The sequence below is a fragment of the Berghia stephanieae genome, chromosome 13 (genome assembly GCF_034508935.2).
Source record: "Berghia stephanieae isolate SIO BIC M18660-M18661 chromosome 13, UCSD_Bste_1.3, whole genome shotgun sequence".
NCBI lineage: Eukaryota > Metazoa > Mollusca > Gastropoda > Nudibranchia > Aeolidiidae > Berghia > Berghia stephanieae.
The window spans coordinates 433,694-446,193 of NC_088372.1; the positions used below are offsets into that span (position 1 = coordinate 433,694).

A 12,500-nucleotide genomic window follows, 5' to 3' on the forward strand; every position below is an offset into this window, starting at 1 on the left:
AGTTGTAGTAGTAGTAGTAGTAGTAGTAGTAGTAGTAGTAGTAGTAGTAGTAGTATAGTAGTAGTAGTAGTAGTAGTAGTATAGTAGTAGTAGTATATATAGTAGTAGTAGTAGTAGTAGTTAGTAGTAGTAGTAGTAGTAGTAGTAGTAGTAGTAGTAGTAGTAATATAGTAGTAGTAGTAGTAGTAGTAGTAGTAGTAGTAGTAGTAGTAGTAGTAGTAGTAGTAGTAATATAGTAGTAGTAGTAGTAGTAGTAGTAGTAGTAGTAGTAGTAGTAGTAGTAGTAGTAGTAGTAGTAGTAGTAGTAGTAGTAGTAGTAGTTGTAGTAGTAGTAGTATCTATCTTCCCTTTTCTCTCTCTCTCTCTCTCTCTCTCTCTCTCTCTCTCTCTCTCTCTCTCTCTCTCACTCCCTCTCTGTCTACCTATCTTACTTCCTCCCCCAACTCTCTTACTCTCAATTTCTATTCAAATTTAATGGAGAAACTTCTGATCATTTTTATTCCAAAGCATTTTAACTCACCAATTACCCCTTCCATCACCCACGTGCCTTACCCCCCCCCCCCCTTCCCTTATTCCTCCACCCCATTCCCCAATCCCAGCCTTGTTCAAACAAATCACCACCCATTATAGTCTATGACAACTCGACCGTACTCTGGAAAAAAACCCATATTTTAAAATTTGGCCAGAAAACTCGTCCTTCAAATATCGATCGATTTAAATGACCCTCGTCTTTGCAAACACTCTCAAACCTGGGACTTCGCGAAGTCCCAGGTTTGAGAGTTTTTGCCAAGATGAAAGTCATTTAAATCGATCAATATTTGAAGGACGAGTTTTCTGGCCAAATTTTAAAATATGGGTTTGTTTTTTTCAGAGCACGTAGAACTGACATTGGTTGTCGACAACAGACGTTTCTGTCTACTACCTGTCTTGGAATTGGATAGAAAGAAGGGAGGAAGGAATGAAGAAAAGGAACCGGGAAGGAAGGAAGGAGGAAGGAAAGAAGGGAAGAAAGATGAAAAAACCCACTGGTATCTACATGCCTCACAACTTGATGGATGGATGGATAGATAGAAAGGAAAGACGAGATAAAAAAAAGAAGGTAAGAGAGAAATAATAAAATAAGGAAGGAGAGGAGGTTAGAAGTAAGTAAGGTGGGAAGAACACTAGGGGTGGGGGGAGGATGAGGAGGAGGAAGAGGGTTAGGAGGAGGAAGAGGAAGAGGGTTAGGAGGAGGAGGAGGAAGAGGGTTAGGAGGAGGAGGAGGAGGAAGAGGAAGAGGGTTAGGAGGAGGAGGAGGAGGAAGAGGAAGAGGGTTAGGAGGAGGAGGAGGAGGAAGAGGAAGAGGGTTAGGAGGAGGAGGAGGAAGAGGGTTAGGAGGAGGAGGAGGAAGAGGGTTAGGAGGAGGAGGAGGAGGAGGAGGAAGAGGAAGAGGGTTAGGAGGAGGAGGAAGAGGAAGAGGGTTAGGAGGAGGAGGAGGAGGAGGAGGAAGAGGGTTAGGAGGAGGAGGAAGAGGAAGAGGGTTAGGAGGAGGAGGTGGAAGAGGGGGAGGAGGAAGAGGAAGAGGGTTAGGAGGAGGAGGAGGAGGAGGAGGAAGAGGGTTAGGAGGAGGAGGAAGAGGAAGAGGGTTAGGAGGAGGAGGAGGAAGAGGGGGAGGAGGAAGAGGAAGAGGGTTAGGAGGAGGAGGAGGAAGAAAATAGGAGAGGGAGGGGGATAATGAGGATAAGGAGGAGGAGGAAGAGGGGGAAGAAGAGGAGGAACAGACAGACAGACACACACACACACAATCAAAAACGTACAAAGAATAATATTTTTAAACCGAGAGACTTCTTCTAGCATACAGAAACACAGACTGGGTGATGCACTTACTATGAATACATTATATAGAACGAATGAATTGTGATCAGGATGGGCCTATGGAGGGGGTAGGGGGGGGGGGCGCTTCCAATTGTCTATTAAAAGTGAAACCGACCCCCCCCCCCCCCCGCCCCTTCTCCCAAACAAACAAACAAACAAGTAAATAAATGAATATAGAAAGAGCGAAAGGAAGAAATAAAGAGAAAAAGAAAGGAATGCGTTTAGATATAAAAATTACATATTGAAAAAGTTTGTTTAAAATTTCAACGACCTGGTGATAAGAACGGATACGTGTTGACAAACTAATGCCAACATTTAACACAGAAATTTCATTATCTAAGGTCAAAGGTGAAGAGAGGTGATGGAATGTGATGGTTGACCTTTCGCGTCCGGTACGAAATATTGGGTGGTGATGGTGGTTGTGGTGGTTGTGGTGGTGATGGTGGTTGTGGTGGTTGTGGTGGTGATGGTGGTGATGGTTGTGGTGGTTGTGGTGGTGATGGTTGTGGTGGTGATGGTGGTGATGGTTGTGGTGGTGATGGTGGTGATGGTTGTGGTGGTGATGGTGGTGATGGTTGTGGTGGTGATGGTGGTGATGGTTGTGGTGGTGATGGTGGTGATGGTTGTGGTGGTGATGGTGGTGATGGTTGTGGTGGTGATGGTGGTGATGGTTGTGGTGGTGATGGTGATGATGGTTGTGGTGGTGATGGTGGTGATGGTTGTGGTGGTGATGGTGGTGATGGTTGTGGTGGTGATGGTTGTGGTGGTGATGGTTGTGGTGGTGATGGTGATGATGGTTGTGGTGGTGATGGTTGTGGTGGTGATGGTGGTGATGGTTGTGGTGGTGATGGTGATGATGGTTGTGGTGGTGATGGTGATGATGGTTGTGGTGGTGATGGTGGTGATGGTTGTGGTGGTGATGGTGATAATAATAATAATAATAATAATAATAATAATAATAATAATAATAATAATAATAATAATAATAATAATAATAATAATAATAATAATAATAATAATAATAATAATAATAATAATAATAATACTTTATTGCATCCCAAAAAGGAAATTTTTTGTACAGACGTGTTATAATTTACACATAAGATAAAAATACAATGGAAATAGGATGTTATATATATAAAAAAGGAGCAGCTCTATAACCAGAGCTGCGCTTTATAATATGAATAATTTCAACACTGTAAAATAGTTAAAACTGTCACTATAAATTGAAAATTGAAAAGATTGCAAAACAAATAAATTAATAAATTAATATTTATATTTTTAAAAAGTAAAAATGAGAAATAATTATATAAAATGATTATTGCTTGTTGTTATAAAGCCTAATACTGGACGGCAGAAAAGATTTTCGGTGTCTCTCTGTTTTCGTTGAAATAGAGAAAGGGCGACCACTTCTTTCTGACATAATAATTGATGGTCTTAGTGGATGATACTGGTCATTTAATATTTTAGTTATTTTATTTATACAAAATTTCTCGTATAAAAGATCTACATCGTCAACATCATTTATATAGCGTTTAATGGATTTTTTAATATTTGAATTTATTTTGTTCCTTTCCACTGCTAAGCAATTGCCTCCCCAAGCTGTTATACAAAATGACAAAACACTTTCGATTACTGCTCTATAAAATAATGTGCAGAGGGTTTTATCTATTCTAAACTGAGAGAGTTTCGATAAAAAATATGTACGTCTGCACATCTTATGCCTAATTATTTTCAAGTGTTCATCCCACTTGAGCCTGTCATCAATCGTTACACCAAGGTATTTGTAGTGAGGAACTCGCTGGACGAATTGGTCCTTTAATTTTAACGGTTCTATCGGTTCCTTCACTCTCCTAAAGTCAATCACTAGCTCCTTTGTCTTGCTTATGTTAAGCTCTAGGTGGTGGGCATCACACCAAGACACAAATCTATCAATTTCTTGCCTATAAGCCACTTCGTTGCCATTTGTTATGAGGCCTTGAAGAGCGGTGTCATCTGCAAACTTTATTAAAGGTACACTCAGGTTTTGACTTCTACAGTCATTCGTGTATATTGTGAATAATACAGGGGACAATACACAACCTTGAGGAGCGCCAGTATTTGTAGTTATACAGGAAGATTTGTTTTGCCCTAATTGAACATATTGTGCTCTCTCCGTAAGAAATTCGAGCACCCAAGCAATTATATACTTGTTTAAATTCAGACTAGTCAATTTTTGAACAACCAACTGAGGTTGCATTGTATTGAACGCTGAAGAAAAATCTGCAAAAAGCAATCTGCAATAGCTCCTAGCGTGATCTAGATGCCTGTAGATGTTGTTTGTAAACAGCAAAATGGCATCCTCTACGCCACGTCCTGGTTTGTAAGCAAATTGATGACTATCACTCAATGGCATAAACTGATTCCTAATTTTAACAAGAACAAGTTTTTCTAAAGATTTCATGACTATACACAATACATTTTCTTTATCTGACAGTTATTGGGGTGGCACCATTTGTTGTTAATATATGTGCACACCCCACCCCCAGTTCGTTTACTTACATTAGTCCGATCTCCTCGAAATAGTGAATATTGTTCAATATTAAAACATGATGATTAAATTTAAAGCCGATGTGACGCCTGTGTTTCACAAGCCTCGTTCCGTCCCCTATGCGATCCAAGACGACCTCAACAAGAGCTTGGATGCCGGTATTGCAAAGGGTATTTGGAAACCTACATCCTTCAACGAATTTGGAACACCGATTGTGCCAATAAAAAAGAAGACAATCAGTGGTGAGAGACCGAAAATTCGAGTATGCGGAGACTACTCTGTTACAGTTAATCCGCAATTGGAAACTCACAGATATCCGATACCGTTACCTGAGGACCTCATGCGCAAGTTAGGAGGAGGCTACGGATTTTCCAAAATCGACCTAGCCGAGGCTTACACACAAATCCCGTTGTCACCAAAATCGCAGGAACGCCTCGCACTCAGCACGCATAAAGGTGTTCTCCTTCAAACGAGACTACCTTTTGGCATCAGTTCAGCTCCCGGATATTTTCAACAAATAATGGATCAACTGACTCAGGATCTTCCAGGTGTCGCAGTCTATATCGACGATATCCTTGTGAGTGGCAAGGATTCCACCGATCATTGACACAATCTGCGAAGATTATTACAGCGACTTCATGATAAGGGACTTCGCTGTAATCTCCAAAAATGTTCTTTCGCAGAATCACAGTGTGAGTACTTGGGTCATCTACTATCAAAAGACGGAATTGCAAAAGGCACAAAGGTCAATGCAATCACTAAAATGCCACCACCCACTAATGTATCGAGCCTAAAATCGTTCTTAGGACAAGTACAATTTTATTCGAAATGTTTACCAAATCTTTCAACTATCTTAGAGCCACTCTATCAGTTAACCAAGAAAGAAGTTAAATGGAAATGGACAGCTAAAGAACAAACAGCTTTTCAACATGTGAAGAGACTTCTTTGTGACGAGACAATTCTTGTGCATTTTGATCCATCTCTCGACGTGGGTATATCTTGTGACGCATCAAATGATAGAATCAGAGTCGTATTATTCCATCGTTTCCCAGACGGTGGTGACAGACCAATTGCCAATGCTTCTAAAATTTTGAACAATACTCAGCGAAGATACAGTCAGATTCAGAAGGAAGCGTTATCAATCATTTTTGCGCTGAGTAAATTTCATCAATTTCTTTACGGTCGCAATTTCATACTCGTCACCGATCACAAGCCTTTATTGTCGCTCTTTGGTCCAAGAAAACCAGTACCTGCTTTAGCTGCCAACCGCCTGGCCAGATGGGCTTTGACACTAAGTCAGTACGACTATAGAATTGAATATCGTAAGACAGCTCACCATGGCAACGCTGATGCACTGAGCAGACTTCCTGCAAGTGCCGACCCAGTCTTCGACAGAGAGGAAGATGGAGAAGATGTCAACACTGTGTTTACAATCTCTACAGTTGGAAAACAGCTAAGAGCTACTGACCCCGGAGTCATCGCTAGAGAATCCGCTAAAGATGACACCATATCCGTTGTCATGAGAAATACGACTCGTAAATGGTCTAAATCAGATTCCAAAACGGACAATCTTAAACCATTCTTCAAGATGAAGGACACGCTATCAACGTCTCATGGATGTTTATTCTACGGATCAAGAATCGTTATTCCTAAGAGTTTGCAACGAGACGTCCTCAATATCCTTCACAACGGTCATTTCGGCATGCAACGCATGAAACAATTAGCGCGAACGATCGTATATTGGCCAGGTATTGATTCTGACATCGTCAATACGTGTCGTGGATGTGTTACATGTGCAGAACATTAAAACAACCCACCAAAGGAGCCAAACCATCCATGGATAACGCCAGACTCACCGTGGAGTCGAATGCACATCGATCACGCAGTGAATTTTATGGGTAATAACTGGTTAGTTATGGTCGACGCCTACTCAAATTACCCATGCATTCACGCAACCAGTTCGACGTCAACGAAAGCAACAACTAGCCTTCTGGAAGAGGACTTCGCTCACTTCGGCTATCCTCACGCTATCGTGTCGGACAACGCAGCATGCTTCACTTCTGACGAATTTCAGACATGGTGTAGGGAGAGGGGAATCAAACATCTCACTGGAGCTCCCTATCATCCCGCTACAAACGGTGCAGCAGAACGACTTGTGGGAAGTTTTAAAAAGGCTTTGAGAAAATCGTCTTTTCCTCCAAGACAAGCCTTGCAACAATTTCTTATGCAATATCGTCGCACACCTTTAGCTTCTGGCTCGTCACCTAGTGAATTGCTTCATGGACGTCAAATTCGCACATTGATCGACACACTCCGCCCAATGTCCACCTCAAATTCCAAACCACGTGTAACAAAAACGCGTTATAAAGTTGGGACACACATTTATTCCTTACGTTTTGGTAATCGAAATGACAGAGAGGCGAAATGGATTCCCGCAACTGTCACCAAAGTGTTGGGACCACGTCATGTCATGGTAACTCTCCAGAGAGACGGAACAACGTGGAAGCGTCATATTGAACAAATAAGACCACGTTACAACCTTCCTCGCCAAAACGTATCTGCTTCAGCAAATGATACCATAGAGGACGATTTCATTACTAATCCTATCGGTGATTATTGTGAGCTGATATGTCGGGGTTTTTTGTTTGTCTGTTTGGTTTTTGTTTTTTTGTTTTTTTTTTTTTTGTTTTTTTTTAAAGCATATCTTTATTTGAACAAACTGTAGACAAATGTATAACAAAATATTAAGAATCAAAACAAAAAATAAAGACTTTGCAACAACTCAACGATTGAGAAAATCAAAGCAAAATGCAAAAGGGGTATAAAAAAAAAAAACTTCCTTCATTAGCAATTCTTGTTCAGAAAGATCAACTTGTCAATGTGGCTTTCACCGAGACAGCTTCTCTTAGCAGAGATCAGTTCTCCCGTTTTTGAAAACACCCTTTCAGAAGGTACACTGGTTGCTGGAATGTTCAGTAATTTTTTGGCTTCTTGGCTCAAGCCAGGGAACAAGGCTTGGTGTTTTTTTCTACCACGTTAGAGGGTTGTCTTCACCTCTTTTTACAAGGGGCATCTCGAAGTACCTTCTCATCTCTACAGGTTGATTCCGAACTTATTCCTAGCTATTGGAAAGCCCATAATGTAATTAATAATTTTATTTTGATTACGGATAGTTTTTTAAAACTTAAATATGATTGAATTATATTCTATAAACCAATAAAATAACGTATTAAAGAGAAATTGAAAAATACCCGGGTACCCGAGGATTCTACCCGGGTACCCGAAATATTCTGCAATACCCGGGTACCCGGGTAGGACCCGGGTACCCGCACAGCCCTATCAACCACCGACAACAACCCCAAAAGCCATCACCACTATTACCATCACTACCATCACTACCACCATTACCATCATTACCATCACTACCATCCAATAACAACACATCTTGCATACCTCAAGTCTACCAGAATACCCCATCGTTCACCCACACGTCATCACGGACCGTGCATCTGTACTCAATTGACCCTGTCCGATAAAGTGCATTTTACAGACACACATACACATACATTTACAGTCACCGACACACATAATATATAAACATACATAGACACATATACACACCATAGACACACATACACACAATTTATCCACACAAACGCACATTCAATATGTATACACACATCTACTCCCAAACACACACGGTTGACTACAGAGAGAAAGGGATGGGATTACACAACACACATTAACTCTCTCCTTACCAGCATTTTCAGAACGTTTCCCAAAACGTCACACCCACACAACACAAAATCAGATTTATCTTACCCACACAGAAAATCAACAAGTACATTCTTTACATAATATTGTTCAGCAATCGTTCTGTACAACACTGTGTCAAGTTTTTAAATCTATAACAAAATATTTGTCTTCAATGTTATGATGCAAAAAAATAATAACAATGTTGGTTGTACGTAACAAATGCGACGAGTCTCCTATTGTTGGTAAGGAGAGGGTTAAGCATTAAAGTTCTTGTGTGTGCTTTATGTAATTCCATAATAATTACTTCCTGGAGCCACAGGCCATACTATGAAACAACACATCTGACAGGGTGTGTATCTTGATATCTTACACCAGTGCCAGCTCCCTCATGTCTAAATCTGATATCAGACAACAAAGCACAATTTATAACCTTATTTCAAGTCAATAGAAAAACAGAAAAAATGAAATGAATTATAGAAAGGTTATAAAAATAAACTAACTAAAAGCCAAATTAATTTATATTAAACAAGTTTTTATTCTCGACTGACAACAGCAATTCAATAAGCTTGAATTCGATGAGTAAATTATGTTTGTTTTATAATTGATATATTATGTGTTTTTATTATCTTATTATTCCATATCAGTTTTTTATCACTGTGATAGGTCACCAAAGGTCACACTATTGGCCTAATTTTGTTTAAGGGGAGGGGCGACACCTGAAACTATTTTCAAGAATAATGATTATATCCAATATCTTTTTATATTGGGACATTGCCTATGACCAATGGATTCGAACCATGTGATTTATTTCGGTGGGCGTGTCCGGTTGCCATGGTGACGGCCGCCATCTTGGATTTTTCTCTTCTCTGGGTGCTATTTTAAAAAGTTACTTTCTCAATAAGTTTCCATTGAATTTTCTTGAAATTTGGCATGGTTGTATATTTGTATATTGTTAAAAAAAATACAGAGCATTTTTTAAATATTTTAAATAGATTTTTATTTACAAATTTTTAAAAATAATATTTTTTCGGTATGATAAAAATCATGTTTTTTGACATAAAAATGTCAATATTTCAAAAATAATAAAGATATTTAAAATTCCTTCTGTATGATTTTAGATAATCACTATAGCTCTAGACATGCAAAATTTTAAACAAATTGATTGATAAATGACAAAATAAGATAAAAAATAGTGTTAAAAAATGTCATTTTGAGAAAAACGAGATCAAAGATGACAATGAATGAAAATAATAAGACAAAACGGTACAACCAGCTCAAAACATATCAGCACCGTATGAGGGTCCCCCGTGTTCTTTTTCTGCCTCCCTCTGGGCTTTTTCACGGGTCTGAGCTTTCATTTTGCGTCTTTTTTTTTCTCTTTGTGTTGAGCAACCCTCATGCTCTGGTCAAGTCTTTTTGATTCTGCTTGCTGACTCAACATCTGGGAGTGTTCTCTCAGTCCACCGATGCCCAAAGACACTTTCAGGGATGTTATTTCTGTTGGACCAAAATTATACTCTGCACCAAACTCAACTTTTTTTTAGGGAATGGAAGTATGTTTTATGGCATCTTGACCAAACAGAATTATGAAACCTTTCGTTTGGATTTTGTGTTGTCTTCATCTCACAACACTTCAACAAAGCATATACAGGCTTCAAGTGCTCATGAATTAAATCAAAATTCAAAAGTGTATTTACACGCTGCTTGTGTCAACAGTTTACACATGGGCAGCAATATATTTTTTATAAAAGCATCTGGAGTCCGGTTCAGGAGGACAATACCTATGTTGAGGGAAGTCATTGGTGTAATAACCGTGGTAAAGACCAGCAAGAATAGCCCATTTCATTTCTTTCCGCTGTGGCATTGCTTGGAATCGCTTTATCATAATACTACTTACTATCACACACCAAATTCCAATCAAAGATTTGTGGTCACGGGTCAACCACGAGCCATCATAACTTTCTTGCTTTCTTGGCTTTTGTAGCAAATAACTGTAGCCAACGTTTGGATTTTTTTGTCACTTTAGGTATATTTATAATAATCCAGTAAAAATTGGAAATATTTAGAGATAATTAACGTGAATACGTGTCAAAATTTGATAAAACAACTGATCAATCGAAATGTAAACAAATCGTAGTAAAATATAATAGTAAGAGAGGCGAACTTTCACCCTGACTCAACATCCAATCCCTGGCGCGGAGTCAGAGGTCGAGAACAAGGTCAGCCAATCAGATCGCACCATTCGTGATCACGTTGTATTTACCTGACAACTTGACCTCTTATCAGCTGTTTGACACACAATCTTCGTTCACGACTCACAGTTTCTAAACCCCTCCCCTGCCCATATTCTGAAATTTTTGAGACTGAAACCGTGTCAACTAGACGGGCAAAGAGTAGACTAAACTATCGATATCAAAAATTACAACATCGATATGGATTATAATGCTTTTCAGTCCTATTATTTTCAGTTGAATTCTCACAAAAAATTGAAAAGTTTGGTATTTTCATGTCGACTTCCATGGCTATGAAAGACGATTTACAAACTTTATATTATCCAAATCACCATATCAGTGCTGAAAATATGTGAAAAAAGGATTGTTCTTTGATAATAAATAAAAAACTGAAATTTTATATTTTGACCCAAAAATCGATATTTCAGGTGTCGCCCCTCCCCTTAACTCTTATTACGTATTGTTATTGTATTGTATTGTGTTGTACTGTAATCAAAGGGGAACAACTGGTGTAAAAACTACAGACACAGTAATCTAAGGTTCTCGCTCTTAGCACACAGCACGTGCTTTGATTAGGAGGTGTGGGGTTGGTGGTCAGACCGAGGCAAGAATATGAAGGGGGGGGGGGGGGGGGGGGGGGGGGGGGTAATCAATCGGGGAACAAAAATAAAACAATTGTGTTGCATTGTGAAATAGTCGTCATTATCCTTTATCTCAACCTTTTAAAAATAGCAATTCTACATTGACTTTCTGGTCGAACGGAAGTCATTCATGCATCGACTACTTAATTTTTGGACGCCACGTAGTCAGTGTCCCAAGTGGTCTAGTGGTTAGGATTTCGCGCTCTCACCGCGACGGCCGGGGTTCGATTCCCCGCTTGGGAATATTTTTTTTTTCATGGTTGTTAATTCTAATTAAATGCTGGGATTCGTAGGTGTTTTATTTTTAATTAATTTTTTTTTAATTTTAATTTTTTTTTTTTTAAATTTAAACTTTTTTAATTTTTTTTTTTTTTTTAATAAATATTTTTATTTGGTAAAATAGATTATTAATCATTTCTATTTTTGGTCTTCTCGTCTCCCCCTCTCTGATGTCTTCTCTTTCTCTCTTTTCTATTTATTCTTTCCTTATTCCATCTTGTTTGTCTCTTTGTTTTTCTTTCATTCTCTCCACTCTTTCTTATCCTTTTATTTGTTATTATATTTAAAACGTTATTAATTTACTTGATTATTCGATAATATTTGACCACACATATTTGTTGTCATGTCATTCCCTGGTTTATCGTTGATGTGTAGATAACAGTCTGGCTGGACAACCAGTGGATCTTGGATTCGATCCCCACTCGGGAGGGAGAGGCTGGTTTTCTTACGGTTGTTTTTTTTTTTTTTTTGGGGGGGGGGGGGAGGGGGGGAGTGGGGGGTATTTTTCTTTTCCTCCTCCTCCCTTCTCTCTTACTGTGCCTTTCTCTCTCTCTCTCTCTGTCTCTCTCACTATCTCTATCTCATTATCTCTCTTTCTCTCTCTCCGTCTCTCTCCGTCCTCCTTCTCTATACCTCTCTCTCTCTGTCTCTCTCTCTCTATCTCTCTCTTTCTGTTTTTCTCTCTCCACCTCTCTCTCTCTCTCTCTCTCTCTCTCTCTCTCTGTGTGTGTGTGTGCGTGTGTGTGTGTTTGTGTGTGTATGTTTCATAACGGACTATGTATGATGCGCCAAGACCAAAAAGACATCTGGTTTATACACCTGCAGCAAATCATAGTTATTTAAGCAATAGCAGAGGCATCAAAACTTTCAAATTACAGCCCCCCCCCCCCCCCTCCCCTCTTTAAAAAAATGTATCTCATTTTTAAAGACTGATGAATGTTTATTTTCCAATATCAACAAAAACGAGTAGGGCAGTTCTTGGTCTCTTTGAATCGTCGTCGATGTAAATGGGATAGGATAGGAGATAAATAATATAGACATTATGTGTATGGGGTAGGAGGGGTAGGGGGATTCATACACAAAAGGGTAGCAAGATTTATATATATATATATAGATAGATGGATAGATAGATAGATAGATAGATAGATAGATAGATAGATAGATAGATAGATAGATAGATAGATAGATAGATAGATAGATAGATAGATA

At 39.1% G+C, this 12,500-nt stretch overlaps 1 protein-coding gene and 1 non-coding gene across 4 annotated transcripts in view; one reads left to right on the plus strand and one right to left on the minus strand.

Annotated features, from left to right (window-relative positions):
• Nucleotides 1–12,500, minus strand: part of LOC144959152 (tensin-3-like) — a 400,273-nt gene that overhangs the window by 313,086 nt on the left and 74,687 nt on the right. The window lies entirely within an intron of this gene.
• Trnae-cuc (transfer RNA glutamic acid (anticodon CUC)) lies at nucleotides 11,184–11,255 on the plus strand. Its single transcript has one exon. It is a non-coding gene; the product is annotated as a tRNA-Glu (tRNA).